General features: G+C 46.5%; 1 long non-coding RNA gene across 1 annotated transcript in view; it reads right to left on the bottom strand.

Annotated features, from left to right (window-relative positions):
* Nucleotides 1–9,041: 9,041 nt before the first annotated feature.
* Nucleotides 9,042–21,084, bottom strand: part of LOC138664220 (uncharacterized) — a 63,391-nt gene continuing 51,348 nt past the window's right edge. The window contains exons 2-3 of the long non-coding RNA XR_011318306.1: nucleotides 20,754–20,892; nucleotides 9,042–9,176 (exon numbers count right to left, since the gene is read on the bottom strand). This is a non-coding gene — a long non-coding RNA (uncharacterized lncRNA). The remainder of the gene's footprint in view (nucleotides 9,177–20,753; nucleotides 20,893–21,084) is intronic.

Raw genomic sequence — 21,084 nt, 5'->3', positions numbered from 1 at the left:
TACACACACGGCTCTGCTCCGTACACCTTGTACACACGCGGCTCTGCTCCGTACACCTTGTACACACGCGGCTCAATACCACACAGGGGGCCTCTCTCTGCCCCACCACCTCACACAGGGAGATCCTCTCTGCCCTGCCACCTCAGACAGGGAGGGCCCCTCTCTGCCCCACCACCTCACACAAGTGGCCCCCGTCTCTGCCCCGTCACCTCACACATGGGGCCCCTCTATGCACACGTCTCCAGGATCTATATCATGACACCAGAGGGGATGATGAGCCAGCACCCACCTGCCTCTCTGTGAGGTTCTTGTCTGGCCCCAGCAGGTACGGAGTAAGAAAAGGTTCTGAGGGTCTGAGGTTGGAGAAGAAGCAGGTAGTGCACAGGATACATGTGGGCAGCACACCAGCACTCAGCTTCCACCGGGCAGCAGCTGAGCCTTCCTGCTGGGCACTGCCTCCCTCAGCTCCATGCCGGGCAGACAGTAGAGCTTAGCCCTGAGTACAGCACAGAGACGTGGGGAAAGAAGGCGGGCACTGGCCGCAGTGCTGGTGACTCCAGAGCAGCGGGAACAAGTGTGAATACAACCAGCACAAGGTAACTGCCCACCGGCCTCATGTTTGCCCGTCACTAGTGTGCCGCCGAGGAGAGTGCTACTAGGGCGGGCAGCTATTGGCTGCGAGAGAATCATGTGTCCCGTGTCGCTTTTATTACTACTGTTCTGGACTGGCATATGTGATGATGGATCACGCGATCAGCGATTGTGGTGGGGAGGGAGCTGGGGGGCCACCCAGAGCTACACGCTACTCTAACTGCTGGGCCCCTAACCACTGCGGGCCCCATCGCAGCTGCGACCCCTGCGACCTCGGTAGTTACGCCCCTGATGCTGACCCATACAAGGTGCAAAAGTAAAGACTGACTGCCACAGAGAACCAGCCTGGATGCCAGAATGGCAAATGTATGAGAGTTGGACCACTCTAATCTTCATTCTAGGCACCCTAAAGGTACCGTCACACTAGACGATATCGCTAGCGATCCGTGACGTTGCAGCGTCCTCGCTAGCGATATCGTCCAGTGTGACAGGCAGCAGCGATCAGGCCCCTGCTGTGCTGTCGCTGGTTGGGGAAGAAAGTCCAGAACTTTATTTGGTCGCTGGACTCCCCGTAGACATCGCTGAATCGGCGTGTGTGACACCGATTCAGCGATGTCTTCGCTGGTAACCAGGGTAAACATCGGGTAACTAAGCGCAGGGCCGCGCTTAGTAACCCGATGTTTACCCTGGTTACCATCGTTAAAGTAAAAAAACAACCGCTACATACTTACTTACCGCTGTCTGTCCTCGGCGCTCTGCTTCTCTGGTCTGGCTGTGAGCACAGCGGCCGGAAAGCAGAGCGGTGACGTCACCGCTCTGCTTTCCGGCTGCCCGGCGCTCACAGCCAGAGCAGAGAAGCAGAGCGCCGAGGACAGACAGCGGTAGGTAAGTATGTAGCGTTTGTTTTTTTACTTTTTAGGATGGTAATCAGGGTAAACATCGGGTTACTAAGCGCGGCCCTGCGCTTAGTAACCCGATGTTTACCCTGGTTACCGGGGACCTCGGGATCGTTGGTCGCTGGAGAGCTGTCTGTGTGACAGCTCTCCAGCGACCAAACAGCGACGCTGCAGCGATCCGGATCGTTGTCGGTATCGCTGCAGCGTCGCTCAGTGTGACGGCACCTTTACAGTTCAGCATTACATTGAAATTTAGGCCGGAGTCAGACTACCATAGAATACGGGCGAGTGCTATGCAAGAAAACATTGCATAGCAATCAGCCCAGTGTTAATCTATGGGGCAGCTCACATCACCATTTATTTTCTATGGCGTATTCGACGTGTGTGTAAAATAGCAGCACGCTGCGGTTGTATGCGTATATTGTCCGAGACTCGCCAATGCAAGCCTATTGGTGAGAGAAAAACTCGCACGCCATACGGACCATCCGTGTGACTTGTGAGAAATACGCACACATTTTCCTCATTTCAGCCCATTGAGCAATTTAATTCTGTGGGGATCAGTGAGAAATGTAAAGCCATACACATGTCATACGGATGTCATACGGATGCCATGTGGATAAATTTGTGGGAGAAGATTGCATCATCACATTGCAAACGCATTACACACAGATTACCTTACGGAGAACACTCGTGCAACTCTCGACAGGGATACTCGGACCGATTTTTCATACATTTAGTGTAACGCCGGCCTTATATTAGTGGTGTAACCAGTGGTATTTTTCTACACGACAATGCCAGACATCATATGGAACATACTACTGTGAGCAGCCTATGTCGCCTAAGTGTGCTACCATGGCCTGCAGCATCTCCAGACTTGTCTCCTATTGAGCACCTCTTCGACATCATTGGTCAGCTATTGCAAAAGAAGCTGCCAGCAGCAGATCTTGATGCCTTGGTGCCTTCACAATAGCATGTATTTCTACACACAGCACTAATACTGAATAAATCGAGATTATGAAAAAATGGAAACAAAATTTTCAATACATTTGCAGATCAGTAAAATGTCTATCCGTCCTGTGATTTCAATAATTACACCACTTTTCCTTCTAGGTGGTTCATTTCAATGTTGAGAAGTGCATTTTTGAGCACTACATAACATTTGGGGGTGGACATTATATTCTTAAAGGTGAAGTCTACTACTTCAAATATTGAACTATTCTTAGGATAGCATTATCATTATTGTTATCAGTTCAGTGATGGTCTGACATCTGGCACCCCTACAGGTCATCAACTTTGGCGGCAGCCAGATGTAAAACGTTTACAGAGCCAGAACATCACAGCTCTACTGCTGGGTAACACAACTCAGTTCTTATTAAAGGGAATGCTGCAGTACTGAGGAACGGCCACTGCGTAGTACATGGAGCTGTGCTGTCCCAAATCTGTAGTTTGCTGTTAGTACTATTTGATTAGGGGGTACTAATTGTCGGATTACTACAGATCTGATATGGATGACCGTCTAACTAGTGGACATCCTTTTTTTTATGAGAACAAAATTCCACTGGTCCACAGTGTTACCCCATAAGATACAGTGACATGTAAAAGTTTGGGCAACCCTGGTCAAAATTTCTGTTATTGTGAACAGTTAAGCAAGTTGAAGATGAAATGATCGCTAAAAGGCCTAAAGTTAAAGATGACACATTTCCTTTATTTTGTATTTTAAGCACACAAAAAAATATTGTAATTTTTTGCATTTTAAAAATTACAAAAATGAAAATGGGCCAATGCAAATGTTTGGGCACCCTGCATGGTTAGTACCTAGTAGCACCCCCTTGTGCAAGTATCACACCGTGTAAACACTTTTTGTAGCCAGCCAAGAGTCTTTCAGTTCTTGTTTGAGGGATTTTCATCCATTCTTCCTTTGAGAAGTCTTCCAATTCCTGGGTCATCTTGCATGCACTGCTATTTTTAGGTCTAGCCACAGATTGTCAAATATGTTCAGATCAGGGGACTGTGAGGGCTTCTATAAAACCTTCAGCTTGTGCCTTTTGGGGTAGTCTATTTTGGATTTTGATGTGTGTTTATGATCATTATCCATTTGTAGAAGCAATCCTCTTTTAAACTTCAGCTTTTTTACAGATGGTGTTATGTTTGCATCAAGAATTTGTTGATATTTCTTTGAATCCATTCTGCTCTCTACCCGTGTTCCCTATGCCATTGGCTGCAACGCAACCCCAAAGCGTGATTGATCCACCCCTTGCTTAATGGTTGGCGAGATGTTCTTTTCCTAAAATTATGTGCCCTTTTTTCTCCACACATAAATTTGAGCAGTGTGGTCAACGAGTTCTATTTTAACCTCATCAGTCCACAGGACTTGTTTCCAAAATGCATAAGGCTTGTTTGGATGCTATTTTGCATACGTCTGACATTGAAGTTTTTTTCTGATGACTCTTCCATGAAGGCCATATTTGTCCAGGTGTCTCTGAACAGTAGAACAATATACCACAACTCGAGAGTCTCCTAAATCTTTCTGAAGGTCTTTTGCAGTCAAGTGGAGATTATGATTTGCCTCTGTAGCAATTCTACAAGCAGCTCTCACTGAAATTTTGCTTCGTCTTCCAGACCTTATCTTGAACTACACTGTTCCTGTTCACTCTTGTTTCTAAATTACATTTTAAACTAAGGAAAAGGCAACTTGAAAATGTTTTGCTATCTTCTTATATCTCCTGCTTTGTGGGCTTCCACCATTTTTATTGTGAGAGTGCTAGGCAGCTACTTAGAAGAATCCATGGCTGTTTTTTTTGGGGCACAAGGTTAGGGGAGGCCGGATTTTTATAAAGCTGGGAAATTTGCAACACCTGGCCTTTCCTAATGATGATAGTGAACAACCCATAACCCTAACAGGCTAATTAACGTCTGAAACCTTGTTCAAAGTTGTCTGAGTACAGAAATCTCCAAGGTTGCTTAAATTTTACATCAGCCCATTTTACTTTTTGTAATTAAAATTTAAAAAATAGCTATATTTTTTTGCTTAACGTACACAGGAAATGTGTCATCTGTAATCTTTTAGCAATCATTTCATCATTCACTTGCTTAAGGCGAAACTGTCATCAGGATTTTGCTAAGTAAACTACAGGCACTGTCAGGTTTTTTATCCATCTTGTGGCTGTTGTTTAATCTGTATTTGAAGTTTCCAGTTAATGAGATTCTCGTGCTCTGGGGCGGCCTGTGGGTGGGTTTTGTTTTGGTGCTCGGGCCGCCCCAAAGCACCAGAATCTCATTAACTGAAAAGTTAAAATACAGATTAAACAACAACCACAAGACAGATTTAATCAACCAAGGTATAATTTTAATCAGTATAATGGTGCAAACTTGTTAATGCCTGTAGTGCTGACAGGTTCCCTTTAAGTGTTCACAATAACAGTAATTTTGACAAGGTGGTCCCCAAACTTTTACATGCCACTGTAAGAGAAACAGAAAACTGAGCATGTTTTCAAGTCATACTCATACTCAGGCTCAGTTTTCTGTTTTTCTTCAGTATTTTTGTATTCAGTACAAATAGGGTGTGACCCCCTTTTCACCGAGCTGGCAGTTAATATATAGTTCCTCCAAAGCTGGGTGTCCGGTTGGGACCCTGTGACTCTGCCACTATTCACACTAGGTAGGTTTTAACATTAGGGAGTGCAGTTACTGTCCCAATTGTGTACACCTTGCTTGATCAAAAACAGTGTTTACTAAGTACCCTATGATAATTATTTAATGCACTTGCTTTTTTACTTATTTATTTTCATATTTTTTGTTTTGTTTTTTCTTTGGTTTTACATACCACTTTAAGTCTGAAGCACTGTAGACTAAGGGTACCGTCTCACAGGGGCACTTTTGTCGCTACGACGGTACGATCCGTGACGTTCCAGCGATATCCATACGATATCACTGTGTCTGACACGCAGCAGCGATCAGGGCCGCACTTAGTAACCCGATGTTTATCCTGGTTACCATCGTAAATGTAAAAAAAAACCAGTACATACTTACATTCCGGTGTCTGTCAGGTCCCTTGCCGTCTGCTTCCCGCACTGAGTGACTGCCGGCCGTAAAGTGAAAGCAGAGCACAGCGGTGACGTCACCGCTGTGCTGTGCTTTGACTTTACGGCCGGCAGTCACTCAGTGCGGGAAGCAGACGGCAAGGGACAGACACCGGAAGGTAAGTATGTACTGTTTCTTTTTTTTTACGCTGGTAACCAGGGTAAACATCGGGTTACTAAGCGCGGCCCTGCGCTTAGTAACCCGATGTTTACCCTGGTTACCCGGGGACCTCGGCGTCGTTGGTCGCTGGAGAGCTGTCTGTGTGACAGCTCTCCAGCGACCACACAATGACTTACCAACGATCACGGCCAGGTCGTATCGCTGGTCGTGATCGTTGGTAAATCGTATAGTGTAACGGTACCCTAATAGTTAATGTTTAATCCTTGCACAAGCACTTTTATGATTTTTACTTCTTATCTCCCATCGAAGGGATTCAATTCTATGTTCTAGCATTGATTGCAAAATTCCATCGGTCACACAACACATATGATCTTGTAGGAATCTGACAAACCTTTAGTCCTCAGAAAGCTGTAAGTAAAAAATCTGAAAACCTTTGTCTATGTTGTAACAGTCCATTGTCCTCGGATGAGTAAACCCGGCAAAAGAGCGAGTTCCTGTTCCTTGTAATAAGAGAGTGTGTTACCAAGCAACTCCATACATAATGCACAGGTCTCACCTGCTTCTGTCCTGCAATCTCACCCAATCCGTGATGCTCCACTAAAATAGATCTATCACACAAGGCAATAAATTGCAATGTTTCACGCAGACACGTAGAAGCGAATGAAAGCAGAACGTGCTTTACCAAGCTGACATTTGTGTTCTAGGATTTTATACATTTTATTTAGTGCTTTCATTTACAGTCCAAAAATACACTAGGCAATTGTATGCCAGGAAGTAAGGCATGAAACATAAAATAAAAATATAAAATATGTATAATTCTTTATTATTTGGACCTACAGGTCCTCATAAAAAATAGAAAGAACTTGAGAAAGTGATGTAATTGACCATGTAGTTAACATGTAGAGCCAACTACAAGGAAATAGATATTGGGGGTCATAAAAGCAGCAGGCACACCTGGGTACTGGTGCCTGAAGGGCCCAACTGCACCTCTGCCACGTAAGAAGACACTATTTTTAAAAAAAATGTGTTGCTCATCTCTCCTGGATCCAGTGCAGTACGTTGCATCTTCCTTCTCACTCTTGCTCTCTCTGTTCCATGGTGCATTGGGTTGCAATAGCAGCACACTTCTGATGTCACCCTCCTAAGTCTTATAGGCCAGCTTAGGTGGCTGGACATCACTTTGGTATTCAGGTAGTTGGTGTAATAACCCTGCTGGCATCACTGCATGGCCTCCCATCCCCCACCTGCATTACACTCAAACTCACTTCTCTGGGCCTTGTTGTGACTTCTCTCTGCTGCCAGCTCCATGCTGTGTGCCTCATGTCTGCTGTTTGCTCTGTGCATGCTCTGTCTGTGTGTATAGAGGGGCGGCGCAGGCAACTCCTGTGTCTTATTGAGTCTGTGTGCACCTTGCTAAGGTGTCCCCGGCCAATTGCCATGAGGCTTCCTGTAGTTAAGCCATCCCCACACATTGGTAGGGGCCTGTGCAAATTTCTCCCTCAGTCAGTTCTCAGCTGCTGAGGTGCCAGACCTTGTCTCTGTTAATCTTATGTCCACCACCCAAGGGGGGCGTTGTACCCTGGTCTGTGTCCAGTGTCTGCCATCCAGTGGGGCTTCGTACCCTGGCCTATGTCCGCCACCCAGAGGGGCGCCGTACCCTGGCTTGTGTCCATGTCTCTGTGCCTTTACCTGCTCCTGACTTTGTCTTAGCCTAGTCCTGTTCCTGTGTCCGTTTATATCCCGGTCTTGGTTTCCTTTCCCTGCTGTGCGTACTCTGTGTCTTGCTTTGCTCTGCTTTTGGCTCTGCTCTCTGCGACCTTGCTTTGCTCCTTGCTCTGCATTCTGTGACCTTGCTCTGCTCTCTGTGGTTTTGCTCTGAGCTCTGCACCCTGTGTCTTGCTCTGCACTCAGCTCTGCGCTCTGACTTTGTTCTGCTCTCAGCTCTGCTGTCTGTAGCTTTGCTCTGCACTCTGACTTTGCTCTGAACTCTGTGGTTTTGCTCTGCGGCTCTGCTCAGCTCTCACTCTGCGGCTCCACTCTTTGCGGATCTACCTGGCTCCGCTCCTTGCGGTTCTACGTCTCTTGCTCTTGGCTCTGCCTCCTGCGTTTCTGCACTTGGCTCCTCCTCCTGGCTCCGCCTCCTGTATCTCTGTTCTTGGCTCTAGCTCCTGTGCTTTCGCTCTGCATCCGCTCTTGCGGTCTTTCTCTACCTATTCTTAAGTCCTCCTGTCTGAACAGGTTCTTACCTGTTTTACATGCTTGCCTACAGACCGGTCGCTACCGGTTCTTCCAGTGTACCAGCCTTGTCCGCCTGTCCTGCCAGAGTGCCAGCCATGCCCGCTTGTCTGTCTATGTTCCGTTCTCCAGTGGGATCAGCAGCCACAGCCAGACACCACCCTGGAGTAGCACCTGGTAGCTTCCTGCTGCACAAGTCTGACCTCACCATCAGAGGCTCCAGCGAATACCAAGGAAGCTACTGTACTTAGTTACAGCCCTTCCAGGGTAGTCTGGTCTGTGGCACAGTGGGGCCACACCCCCGCATGCCCGTGCCAACCAGTCTGGGCGCGAGCGTGACAGATGGCATCCATGCATGTACCCCAGACTAATTTCTGGCTTTGAATGAGACTCTCTAGCAAAGCCAGCTTTGCCTTGGACTCAAGGTTTCAAACCCTACGTCGCTTGGTAACACTGTTACATTGCTGTGCAACTGTGCAATGGGCTCTGTGGCAAACTCACCACTGTTATATCACTGTGCCAGCACTGCATTAGATACTGTGACAAAGCCAGCTCTGCTACTTCTGATTATTTTATGTGGAGTTCCATTTGATGACAGAGTATCCCAGCATTGCACACAAGAAACCTTCTGGAAGTTCTGCTTTCCAAGAGGCCTTGGTAAGGCTTGGCATATCTTTATGAAACGTTTTCTGAAGGTCTCCTTTTTCCAGGTGGGACTCAGAGTTAATTAAACTTTTGACCTACATTACCACCTTCACTTCACTTAAATAAATGTCTAAACATTAGTGTTGATTTTATAGCCAAGATTCTGGGCAGCAGAAGCCAAGCCACTTTTTTTACCTATTGATACAAATGGTGGCATTGGTAATGAACATAAAAATATGGTGAAAATAAAAGTGAACACATACCAATAATATGACTGGTGCATTGTGCAAAGTTTGTAATTTACGCCACTTAGTGGTATGAATTCTTTCACTTTGTAGTTTTTAAGGTTTTTTTAATGGCCTTTTTGCAAAAGACATGAATTTTTCATTTATAAGAACTTTTATTAATGTAAAAGAAATAATTTTTCGGAATATTTCTGATCCCATTATGTTCATAAAAACCATGCAGTTCACAAAAGATCAATTTTATTTTATTTTTTCTTCCTATTTAGGTATTCATGCAGAGAAAAGTTACACACTGGAGGAAGCACAGCCTGGGATCACTGTTAGTGTTTCCTCCTCTCTTACATCATGTTCTGAATGTGAGAACCTGTAGATATGGAGACAAAAGAAAAGATTGAAACAAAAATTAAAGATAACCTTTCACACAAAAAGAACCCAGGAATCAATTCTGTATTTTTATGTGACACAGGGGCTTTTGGATTCCTCAGGCATTAGGGCCAGGATATATCTGTTAAATCTACACTTATCAACAGCCTTCAAACCAGGCAGAATCACTCACTTTAGAGCATTTTTTAGACTACAGTTTCTGAAATTGTATCTAAAAAATCTGCACCGTTGTGCCAATGAACTCAGGACTGGATACGAAATTTTTATTTTAATTGGCTTATTTTTTGAGGACTCACAGCACTGTTTATGCAATCAAATGTCAAATTTACCCATTCAATTTTTCGATACAGACTGGATAAAGAAAAATTACACTTAGAAGAAGACTACAAGGAGATAGGCTTAAAAATTCATAAGGCTTTTCATCTTAGATTAATATTTATCCGCAAGAAAGAACTTGATGACAATTGAGGTGGAGGGAATTTACCAATCCGCCACTTCATATGGTTACAAGAAAAGGAGAGAAAAAGAGAGAATTTGGGAACCTGTCTTATGGGCACAATGTGAAAACATCAGTCCCCACATAGAGGAAATCAATGATTCCACATTGCACGCCCTCACAATTTAGCATTGTGGAAAAGGGAATATTTAATCACAGGGACCTAAGCCCCTGAGATCTAAATGACAAAGACCTGATTAATATGAAATTCACAGAAATGAACGTTCTATCATCTCAAGTCTACATGAATTACACAGGATTTTTATATTTAGTTCTTAAATTCTCTTTCTACACTATATTGACACTAACCATTCATCGATATGGGATAGATAGATAGATAGATAGATAGATAGATAGATAGATAGATAGATAGATAGATAGATAGATAGATAGATGTGTAAGGAGATGGACTGTCACGGATGTGTCAGTCGATGCAGAGAGTCGCTCTGCATCTGGCTGCAGAAGGTCTTCATGTTTGGCATTACAGACGACACCTTAATCCTTCTGACTCTTGGACCCAGCAGCCACCTCCCTCTGGCTCTAGCTAATACACCTGGACCTGGGGGTTTATATATCCCCAGTCTGCTGCAGAGAGTCACTGGTGATAGTGTGAGCAGGTTTTGGGATGTAGTGACAGACAGAAGGCAGAGCAAGAGTTAACTTTACTTTAACAGGGGGAAACTCTACGCAGGGAGGCAAACAGTTAAACAGGGAAATAAACAGTTAAATGGCAGAATGAATGGTTTAATGGCAAATGGATATGCAGTGGATTCAGTAATGGCAGTTCTTTTAATTTTAAGTTATCCTGTCAGTCGTTTCTCAGGCCATCGGTGTTGCTGAATGGAAGATGGCGCCAACAACGGCTTGCGCAATGCTGGTCTGATGAGGTCCTGTGGGAAATGATGATCTGTCTTCTGGCAGCAGTGGTTGATCTTCGGTACCTTCCGCTGAGCCCCTAGTCCATTAATTGATGTAGCCGAGACAGGGCAGGCCACAACACTATCCGGGTCCAACACAGCCCGGCAAATGTATATTGGCAATTCCGGGCGCAAATGTCTGTCTCTAGTAGGTGGCGCGTGCGCTGTACTCTCGGGCTTGCAGCATATATCCCCTCGCTTTCTAGTCATCACCGGACACACTGCACGTTTCTCTCTCCTGTCTCCGCTAGTGGTGGTGGAGGTAAGCGGACACTCTTTTCTCCCTGCCGCGCACTGCCTGTTCCCGCCAAGACTCACTGCTTCCGCGTGCGCTGTGTCAGCTGCAGCTTAGCCACGCCCCCTACTTCTGGGTGCAAAGTATTGTCCGGTCCCTTATGCTTTCCCCCGGACAACAGAGGAGACAGCCCAGATAGTTCTGAACCCAACACAGAATAGGTACCCACAGTCTGGTCTTCCTCCTTACAATATTCACATTTTTCCCTTGAGAAGGCTTGGAGCTATAGCAGTCGGCAAACTTCTTCTCTGAAGCTGTTGAGGACGTTTGGTGTTACCTCCCTGAGTCTTCTCAGGCTAAGTTAATTCACCTTGTCTGTCTATCTTTTTGTCTTTAGTTTACAGTGGGGAATGACCAGTACGCATCCCCCCTCCCTATCCAGGGCCTAGCTCTAGGGAGATACAGAGCTTTATTTTTCCGCTCATCGATTGGTAAGGAGGCAATTTAGGGACAATAGGGCAGGTAGGTTGTTATCAGATCTGCCTAGGAGTCTCCACTCACCCTTTCTCTAGTGTCTGGGCTTCCTTACCCTTCATCCCTTCATGTTGCACTTAGTCTTCCCACACTGTGCGTGACATGGAAATACTGACATACTGCCCCCATTCCCCCTTAAAGAACATACGTGTTGTTGTATTGTATATTGTGAACTGTGACATGCATAATAGTGTTGGTATTGTGTTCTACCCAACAGTAGGGAGAGTTAAATCTAATATTGGGGACTAGGCCAGAGTGGGAGGGGATAAGGTGAATTGACAGAGACAGTTTCCTGTCAGGACATCAGACAGGGCCCAGTGTGCGTCTGAAGTAGGCCTAAGTTCTAGACAGTAGCAGTGGTATATGACATGGGTGCCCCAAAATGAAAGGAGATCAAGATGGTGGTTAGCGTGAGTCAGGGGTGGAGTATAATAGGGTCAGTCTGGGCGGTAGCCCAGGGCCCAGTGGTGTGGGGGGGCCCTGGGCTACCGCTCAGATTGCCCGCCGCCATCAGGGCATTACTGCCCTGACTGGCGTATTGGCCCGGTGGGTATGGGGGGCCCGCATCGGGCCTCGTCTCGTCTGCTCAATGGGCCCCTACCGGCACTGCGGCAGTTTCACCTATTGGAGGCTGGCAGCTGAAGTCGGCCGCAGGTGCAGCGCACTCGTCGCCGGCATCTGATGTCATTGTCAGTCGCCGGCGAGTCCGCGCTGCTGGAGGGAGCTCGCCGCCTGGAGCGCAGGTCAGGTGAGGAGAATTCGGTTTTTTTTTTTGGTTTTTTTTTCTTTGCTAACGGCAATCCGGTGGGCCCGGGCGGGCCAGAATACTGGACACTGTTTGGGGGCAATATGCTGGAGGACACACTGGGGGCAATGCTTGAGACACTGGGGCAGATTGCTGGACACACTGGGGGTAATATGCTGGACACTGGGGCTATATGCTGGACATACTGGGGCAGATTGCTGGACACACTGGGGGTAATATGCTGGACACACTGGGGCAGATTGCTGGACACACTGGGGGCATTGCTGGACACACTGGAGCAGATTGCTGGACACACTGGGGACAATGCTGGACACACTGGGGCAGATTGCTGGACACACTGGGGGCAATATGCTGGAGTCAGACACTGGGGCAGATTGCTGGACACACTGTCTGGGGGCAATGCTGGACACACTGGGGCAGATTGCTGGACACACTGGGGCAATGCTGGACACACTGGTGCAGATTGCTGGACACACTGTCTGGGGGCAATGCTGGACATACTGGGGCAGATTGCTGGACACACTGTGGGTAATACGCTGGACACTGGGGCAATATGCTGGACATACTGGGGCAGATGGCTGGACACACTGGGGGTAATATGCTGGACACACGGGCAGATTGCTGGACACACTGGGGACAATGCTGGACACACTGGGGCAGATTGCTGGACACACTGTCTGGCGCAATGCTGGACACACTGGGGCAGATTGCCGGACACACTGGGGGCAATATGCTGGAGGCAGACACTGGGGCAGATTGCTGGACACACTGGGGGCAATGCTGGACACACTGGGTCAGATTGCTGGACACTGGGGCAATATGCTGGACATACTAGGGCAGATTGCTGGACACACTGGGGCAAATATGCTGGACACACTGGGGGTCATATGCTGGACACACTGGGGGCAGGACTGGAGGCATGGGCAGAATGTAGATACGGGGCATGATTGGAGACATGGGGCAGAATGAAAGACATGGGGCAGGATTGGATCATGGGGCAGGATGGATACGATGGAGATAGATGGGGCAGGATGGGGAGATCATATGGGGTAGAATGGATACTCATGAGGGCAGGATGCGAGAACATATGGCTGGAGCCAAGAATGAGATAAACGGGACCAGGATGGAGAATATTATTACCATAGGGGCTAATTAAGGGATATTATTACTGCAGTGATGTATTTATTTTATTTTTTGAGTATACTGTTTTAAATGGGGGGGGCGGTCCTGTTACTGTGCAGAGTGACACTATATCGCCTTTTTTTCTTCATGTGGTGTAATGTAGAAGTTGTGAAAAATTAAGTAATGTGTTCTGCAAGCGGAGCTTGAGATAACTGTGTTATTTCATGCAGAAAAGAGTCCTGGCTGGAAGAAATGATGGCGGTCTGTGCTGGATGAAAGATGAAGGACTTCACCTAGAGACGTCACTGGTGAGTCAGTGTTACCTATACACTGACACTATACACTGTATACTATATAGAGAGGTCCTGTGTACAATGTCATCAGTGTTCACTGTGTTACCTATACATTATATACAGAGCTCCTTTGTATAATACCACCAGTGATCTCTGTATTGCCTCTACACAGACACTGCATACTAAGTACAGATCTCCTGTGAATACTGGCACTTATGGTGATAGTATTGTGTTTTTGTTTTTTTTATTATTACTGATCAGTATTGTAGTATTCAGTCACTATGTGGTGGTAATATGTGGTCTGGAAATGGTGTTGTGGTATTTGTCCCTTGTATGTGCTATTTGGTCACCAAGTGGTGGTAATATGTGGTCTTGACATGGTGCGGTGGTATTTGTTCCTTGTATGTGATATTATTCGATCACTGTGTTTGTAATTTGTGGTTTGGTCATGGTGTGGTGGTATTTGTTCCTTGTATGTGACATTGGTCATTTTAAAAATTGAAAAATAAATCAAAATATACCTAAATTGTATTGCATATTTTAACAAATATTTAATAGGTTACAGTAGAGTAGGGCCCGGCCATTTTTCTGGAATAATCTGGTTCAGATATATCATGACCCCATCACATGACCCCGTCACATGACGGGGGGGGCCCACAGTGTCTGAACAGCCCGGGGCCCTGGTTACCCTTAATCCACCGGAGTAAAGATATAAGGAAAACTGGATGGAGTGAACAATTGGATACGGGATCTGGCAGAGGACGCCTTGCAGTACGGCCTCAAGTTTATAACTCAGAGAAGTAACGAGCCAAGACGAGACAGAGAACGTGTGATTTCAAGGCATACATAGCAAAGAAGTTAAGTAATGGCCATACTGTCAACATAGTTCCCATAAGGGGAAAGAAGGACGCAGAACCGCTGGCTAAGAATAGGACTATTGCTAACTGGACTGTAGTCCTGAGCTGGGTTGTGGCGAAAGAAACAGTGGAGATAGAGATCAAATGAGTAACTTGAAAGTTATTATGACTGTGTGTGAAAATGCTCAATATTGTGAAGGAAACGCTTATAAACGTATGAACCCGCTACCTACTGTACATACCTACCTACAAATTACTGTTAAGTAAAAGACAGTTCATTGTTGACTAGTGGTCTCCCTCATTAAAGTCCTCAACATCTGGTCCTGGCCACCCAAAGTCATCAGTAACATGTATCTTGCAAAGGCGTAGCTCCCCCATAGAACAAGTCCACACAATCAGCCGGACCTCAACTTTCATGTAACGTGCTGCAGTGTTAGAAATGAGTACTTCATTCACGGCTATCACCCCGTGCCACGTTATAGATGATAGCTAAATAGATAGTTTCATGCAGGTTAAACAAAATTAACATATATGTTACAACAGAGTGTTGGAAGGGACCTCCAGGGTCATCGTATCCAACTCCCTGCTCAATGCAGGATTCACTAAACCATCTCAGACAGATGTCTGTCCAGCCTCTGTTTGAAAACTTCTGTTGAAGGAGAACTCACCACCTCTCGTGGCAGCCTGTTTCACTCATTGATTACCTTCATTGTCAAAACGTTTTTTCTAATATCTAATCTGTATCTTCTCCCTTTCAGTTTCATTCCGTTGCTTCTTGTTTTTCCATGTGCAAATGAGAGTAGAGATGATTCCTCTACACTGTGAATATAATGGTGGAGGACGGAACCACTAACTCCTCATTCGCCATCTGCGAATGAGACAGCAAAAGTGATGTCATCACTTCATCGTGTCTTTAGTACGGCGCTTTAGTGCACACAGCAAAGAGGGAAGAAGAGCATCAGGGGAAAGGGAGCAAGGTGAGTATGTGTTTGTTTTATTATATGTGTTAATGTGTTTGGGATATGTGCCTGTATATAAGAGGGCTATGTGGGGGGGCTCATACTGCATATAGGGGGCTATGTAGGGGCTCATGCTGTATACAGGTGGCTATGTGGAGGGTCATAGTGTATATAAGGGTCTAAGGGGAGCTCAAAGTATATAGTATAGGGGACTATGTGAGGTCTCTTTCTGTACAAAGGGTCGCTATATGGAGGCTTGTAGTGTACATGGATCGCCCCCCAGTAGGGCAGTGGGGTACTCGGATCCGGGCCCTACGGTTCCCAAGGGGGATGTCTGTTATGACCTGGTGGTAAGGAGCACCAGGAATAACCTGATAGTTAAAACTCAAACAGGACAAGCTCTGGGATGTGGGAGCTCTGCTGACCGCAATCCCTAATCCTATCACACACACTAGAAATAGCCGTGGAGCGCTCCTGACGCTCCCTAGGCGCCTCGTCACAGCCTAAGAGCTAGCTAGCCCTAGAGATAGAAAATAAAGCCTACCTTGCCTCAGAGAAATTCCCCAAAGGAAAAGGCAGCCCCCCACATATATTGACTGTGAGTAAAGATGAAAGTCAGAAACGCAGAAATGAAACAGGTTTCAGCAAAGGGAGGCCAGACTTACTAAATAGACAGAGGATAGGAAAGGTAGCTTTGCGATCAGCACAAAAAACTACAAAAGACCACGCAGAGTGTGCAAAAAGACCTCCGCACCGACTAACGGTGCGGAGATGCCACTCTGCATCCCAGAGCTTCCAGCTAGCAAGACAAAATCATGATATCCAGCTGGACAAGAAAACAATGAACGAATTAGATACTATCAGGAACTTATCTTCTGCTGGAGTAGACAGGTCACCAGAAAGATCCAAGAGCGAACTGAACCAATGCAGAAACATTGACAGCTGGCATGGAGTAACGATCTAAGTGGAGTTAAATAGAGAAGCCAACCAAAGGATAAACCACGTCACCTGTGTAAGGAACCTCCGAAGCAGCAGCTCCACTGACAGCCACCAGAGGGAGCCCACGGACAGAACTCACCGAAGTACCATTCACGACCACAGGAGGGAGCTTGACAACAGAATTCACAACAGATGTCACGGTGGCTGACCCGGTCCGTGGCCCTAGGGGACGTCCGTTGATAAATTGGGGAAAGGTCTTTAAAGGGATAATGTTCGTGACGTCACCTCTGGTATTCGGTCAGGATCACCGACGCTGCTTAGGGGTCCACTGGGGTTATGTGATGGCAGCTAGATGGTATACCTTCCCAAAGGTGAAGTATGTCCCCAGGGCTTCCCAGTGTGTGGATGGTGGATGGTGAAAGGCACAGTGAAGAACGAGGGCACAAGGTAATTATTATTATTATTTATTGTTATAGCGCCATTTGTTCCATGGCGCTTTACATGTGAGGAGGGGTATACATAATGAAAACAAGTACAATAATCTTAAACAATACAAGTCATAACTGGTACAGGAGGAATGAGGACCCTGCCCGCGAAGGCTCACAATCTACAAAGGATGGGTGAGAATACAGTAGGTGAGGGTTGCAGTCTCTTTACCTTTTTACTGAAGGCTTCAGCGTCCACAGTCCAGAGCACCAGATCACAGGGCTGGCAGAGTCCGGCCGGTCTGAAGGCAATTCCAGAGTCCTTTTATCCAAGTGGAAATCAGTAGCCTTCCTCTAGCGCCTGAGTGTTATAGTCCCTCCCTGCTGAGTTTCTCGGTGAGGTACTCACAACTGCTGTTGGTGTTCTAGATGTTAAGTCTTTCTCTCTGTCCCCCAGATGGATAGGAACAACCCGTATGACTGATGGCCTGAGGCTTTTTACAGGGACCCTCTCACGCCCCAGCCCCCACAAGTTGCCACTGTGCCTCCTGGGTGTAGGTGCAGGCAGGTAACGTGGAATTATCTGTCCTGCCGGTCTCTGGAGCAAGGCTTGGAGACGATTGCTCCCTCGGTGTTTCGGCTACCGGATTCTGCGCCTCAGAAGGAGGCAGCCTTTTGCAGGGCAGAACTCCTTCTGGTTTCCTCTCCTGTGCTATGACTTCATTTCTAACCCTCTACAATACAGTTCTCTTTGAGTCCTTTCTTAGGATGCTGCCACACGTTGGGCAGGCGCAGCTCCGTGGCCTTCTATCTAGGCCTCTGGCAGGATCCCACCCCTGTCAAGGACGACTCTGTCTGCAGCTCTTAGATGTTCCTCCTTTTCCCCTGTCTGCCTGACAGGTGCTGCCTGGGTGAAGCCCAGTCAGCTTCTGCCTAACTTCCTATCCAGCCCACCAGTTTTGCCTAATTGTGAAGAGTGCCCTAATAGATAGGAGCATAGCTCCCCCTGGCGGACTGGAGTGTGAAGTGTGGTGTATGGCTTGTGATACCTGGTAAGAAGATTTTCTTTATTGCCATAAAACGTAACATCACTCCCCCCTAGAGGAGAACAATATTACTGCAACGACCAGGACCCTGGGGCGCTGCATATATCGTGGGCTATCGGGGCTTATACTGTATATACAGGGCCATATTCAGAGTTTCTGCTGCCCTAGGCACTTTTAGTGCTGCCTCCCCCTTTGGTGAGTATGACACTGTCGACAGTGACTTTGACAATAATCGCTGATGTGAAAGTAGCCTTTTGCAGCAGATCCGGCAGTTTTGCATCTGCCATGTAACGGATCACTTACTGCAACACTGCGTTCAGCCTCATACATTCCCTGTGGGACTTGCAGACATGTGCGGCACTTGCGGCTTTGCCGCAATCCGGCAAATGCGGTACTTGCAGCAATGGAAAAAAACGCTGCTAGCAGTGTTTTTTGTATCACCGCAAGTGCAAAACCGCAATTGCTGCACATGTCTGCAAGTAGTCATCACTACCTGTCCCTGCACCTTGCTAGCTCATCCCTAACCATCCCTCTCTGACCTAAAACTACACTATAAAGCTTTAGAAAAACAATTAACTGACATATTCCTATGATAATGAGGGCTCCAGGCTACGGCGTAGACTAGGACAGGCAGTCTCCGGATCTCCATTCTCTCTGTGCACACCCTCAGTCCCTGCCTCACTCCCTGTGCCCAGACCTCCCTCCACCGGACCCGGTAATTGCTGCTCGCAGTAGCATACCAGCAGAGGTGTATTTAGGTTTTCTGGCACCAGGGGCAAGAATTCATTTTGGTGCCTCCCCTCCGCCAAGGACATATGCGATTTGCACACTGAGTCATGTATGTTGTGAATTCTGTGGCAGAGTTCACTCCTGTGGTCACAAGTGGTACTTCGGCTGATTCTCTCTGGGAGCTTCCGTTTGTGGAGGAAAGTGGTACTGCAGCTTCTGAGTTTCCTCCCTCAGGTGATCTGGTGAGGTCGTTAGCTGCTTCTCTACTTAACTCCACCTGATGCTTTGATCCATGCTTCCTGTCAATGTTCCAGCGTTGGACTTGTGTTTCTCTGGATCATTCCTGTGGCCTGCTGCTCTGCATAGCTAAGTGCTTCTTTGCTATTTGTTGCTATTTTTTCTGTCCAGCTTGTCTATTTGTTTTGCTGGAAGCTCTGGGACGCAAAGGGTGTACCTCCGTGCCGTTAGTTCGGTACGGAGGGTCTTCTTGCCCCCTTTGCGTGGTTTTCTTTAGGGTTTTGTGTAGACCGCAAAGTTATCTTTCCTATCCTCGTTCTGTCTAGAATATCGGGCCTCACTTTGCTGAATCTATTTCATCCCTACGTTTGTCTTTTCATCTTACTCACAGTCATTATATGTGGGGGGCTGCCTTTTCCTTTGGGGTATTTCTCTGAGGCAAGTTAGGCTTATTTTTCTTTCTTCAGGCTAGTTAGTTTCTCAGGCTGTGCCGAGTTGCATAGGGAGCGTTAGGCGCAATCCACAGCTGCCTCTAGTTGTGTTTGGAGAGGATCAGGAATTGCGGTCTACAGAGTTTCCACGTCTCAGAACTCGTTCTATTATTTTGGGTTATTGTCAGATCGCTCTGATCGCTACGTACATTGTGTTACTGAATTGCCTTTCATAACAGTACAGGAAGCCAAAAGTACTAATGATTCTCAATAGAGGGAAAAAAGAAGTTCTGAGACCATTTTTTTCCTTTGCACTGTGATTTGTCTTTTTTTTTCCCTAGACATTTGGGTGGTTCAGGACACAGGTGTTACAATGGACATTAAAGGTCTGTCTTCATGTGTAGATCAGCTCACGGCAAGAGTTCAAGATATTCAAAATTTTGTGGTTCAGAATTCTTTGTTAGAACCGAGAATTCCTATTCCAGATTTGTTTTTTGGAGATAGAACTAAATTCCTGAGTTTCAAGAATAATTGTAAACTGTTTCTGGCTTTGAAACCTCGCTCCTCTGGTGACTCAGCGCAACAGGTTAGGATCGTCGCCATTAGGAGCAGGGTTCTTTTTTGTAGCCAAGAAGGATGGTTCGCTGAGACCGTGTATAGATTACCGCCTTCTTAATAAGATCACTGTTAAATTTCAGTACCCCTTGCCATTGTTATCTGATTTGTTTGCTCGGATTAAGGGGGCTAGTTGGTTCACTAAGATAGATCTTCGTGGTGCGTATAATCTGGTGAGAATCAGGCAAGGCGATGAATGGAAAACTGCATTTAATACGCCCGAGGGTCATTTTGCATAGGGAGCGTTAGGCGCAATCCACAGCTGCCTCTAGTTGTGTTTGGAGAGGATCAGGAATTGCGGTCTACAGAGTTTCCACGTCTCAGAGCTCGTTCTATTATTTTGGGTTATTGTCAGATCACTGTATGTGCTCTGATCGCTATGTACATTGTGTTACTGAATTGCCTTTCATAACACATGTACCCACAAGCTCCTCTCCCTAAGGCTCTCAATGTTCAGTGAAAAACTGAGAGAAGCAGGAAGAGAAGCTCGTTGTCACAGGACCACAAGTATGAAAATCGCATATGAGTGAAGTGTCCATGTGACGACTACTGGAACCTGCAGAGCTGAATCCTGACATCGCAGGCTTCTGAATTCTCACAGCTAATGCACTGCACACTTTTAGGATTCTCCCTTGCCGGTGGACAGTCATGTCAGCACAAGTATGTGATTTGTATACTTCTGACCACATTCCGACTAGACGTGCCCGGCCTCGCTCAGTTCATTTTCATTGACTGAGGCCACACATGTCTAGTCAGCATGTGACCGCATTAATGTAAATCGCCAGCACGAGAGAATCCTGACAGCGTGCAGAGCGCACTGTGAGAATTCAGAAGTCTAAAGTCACAAAGAATGACTGCAGACTCATCACAAACCTGGACATCCCCTTTAATGCTCCTAACATAAATAAAAACATGAGAGTTAGTCAGTATCACAAATATCATTTACATCCAGGTACCTTATAGATGACGTCTTCTCTGAAGCCGTTCTCCTTTTCTTCATCTTGTCCAGATCCCATGATGAGTTTTCTCATCCACAGCCGTCTCTGCAGACTTCCATCTTCTCCGCTCTTTTGCAGAAAATCTCCACATGATGCCCTTAAAGATACAAGTGTCATTATAATGCTCCTGAATAAAAAATTGCCCCTCACTATATTGTCTGCACAAAATATCACCCCCACACTGTCCCTCTTATGGTACATGCACTTCACACTGACCTCTCCTTTCTGTACCGGCCCCCTCTTCACACTGTCCTCTTACACTGTGTCCCCCTTATAGGGCCTAGTATTT

This window comes from Ranitomeya imitator, chromosome 2, assembly GCF_032444005.1.
Source record: "Ranitomeya imitator isolate aRanImi1 chromosome 2, aRanImi1.pri, whole genome shotgun sequence".
Classification (NCBI taxonomy): Eukaryota; Metazoa; Chordata; class Amphibia; order Anura; family Dendrobatidae; genus Ranitomeya; species Ranitomeya imitator.
The sequence above is the reverse complement of the archived record's forward strand: the minus strand, read 5'-3'. Positions and strand labels throughout refer to the sequence as shown.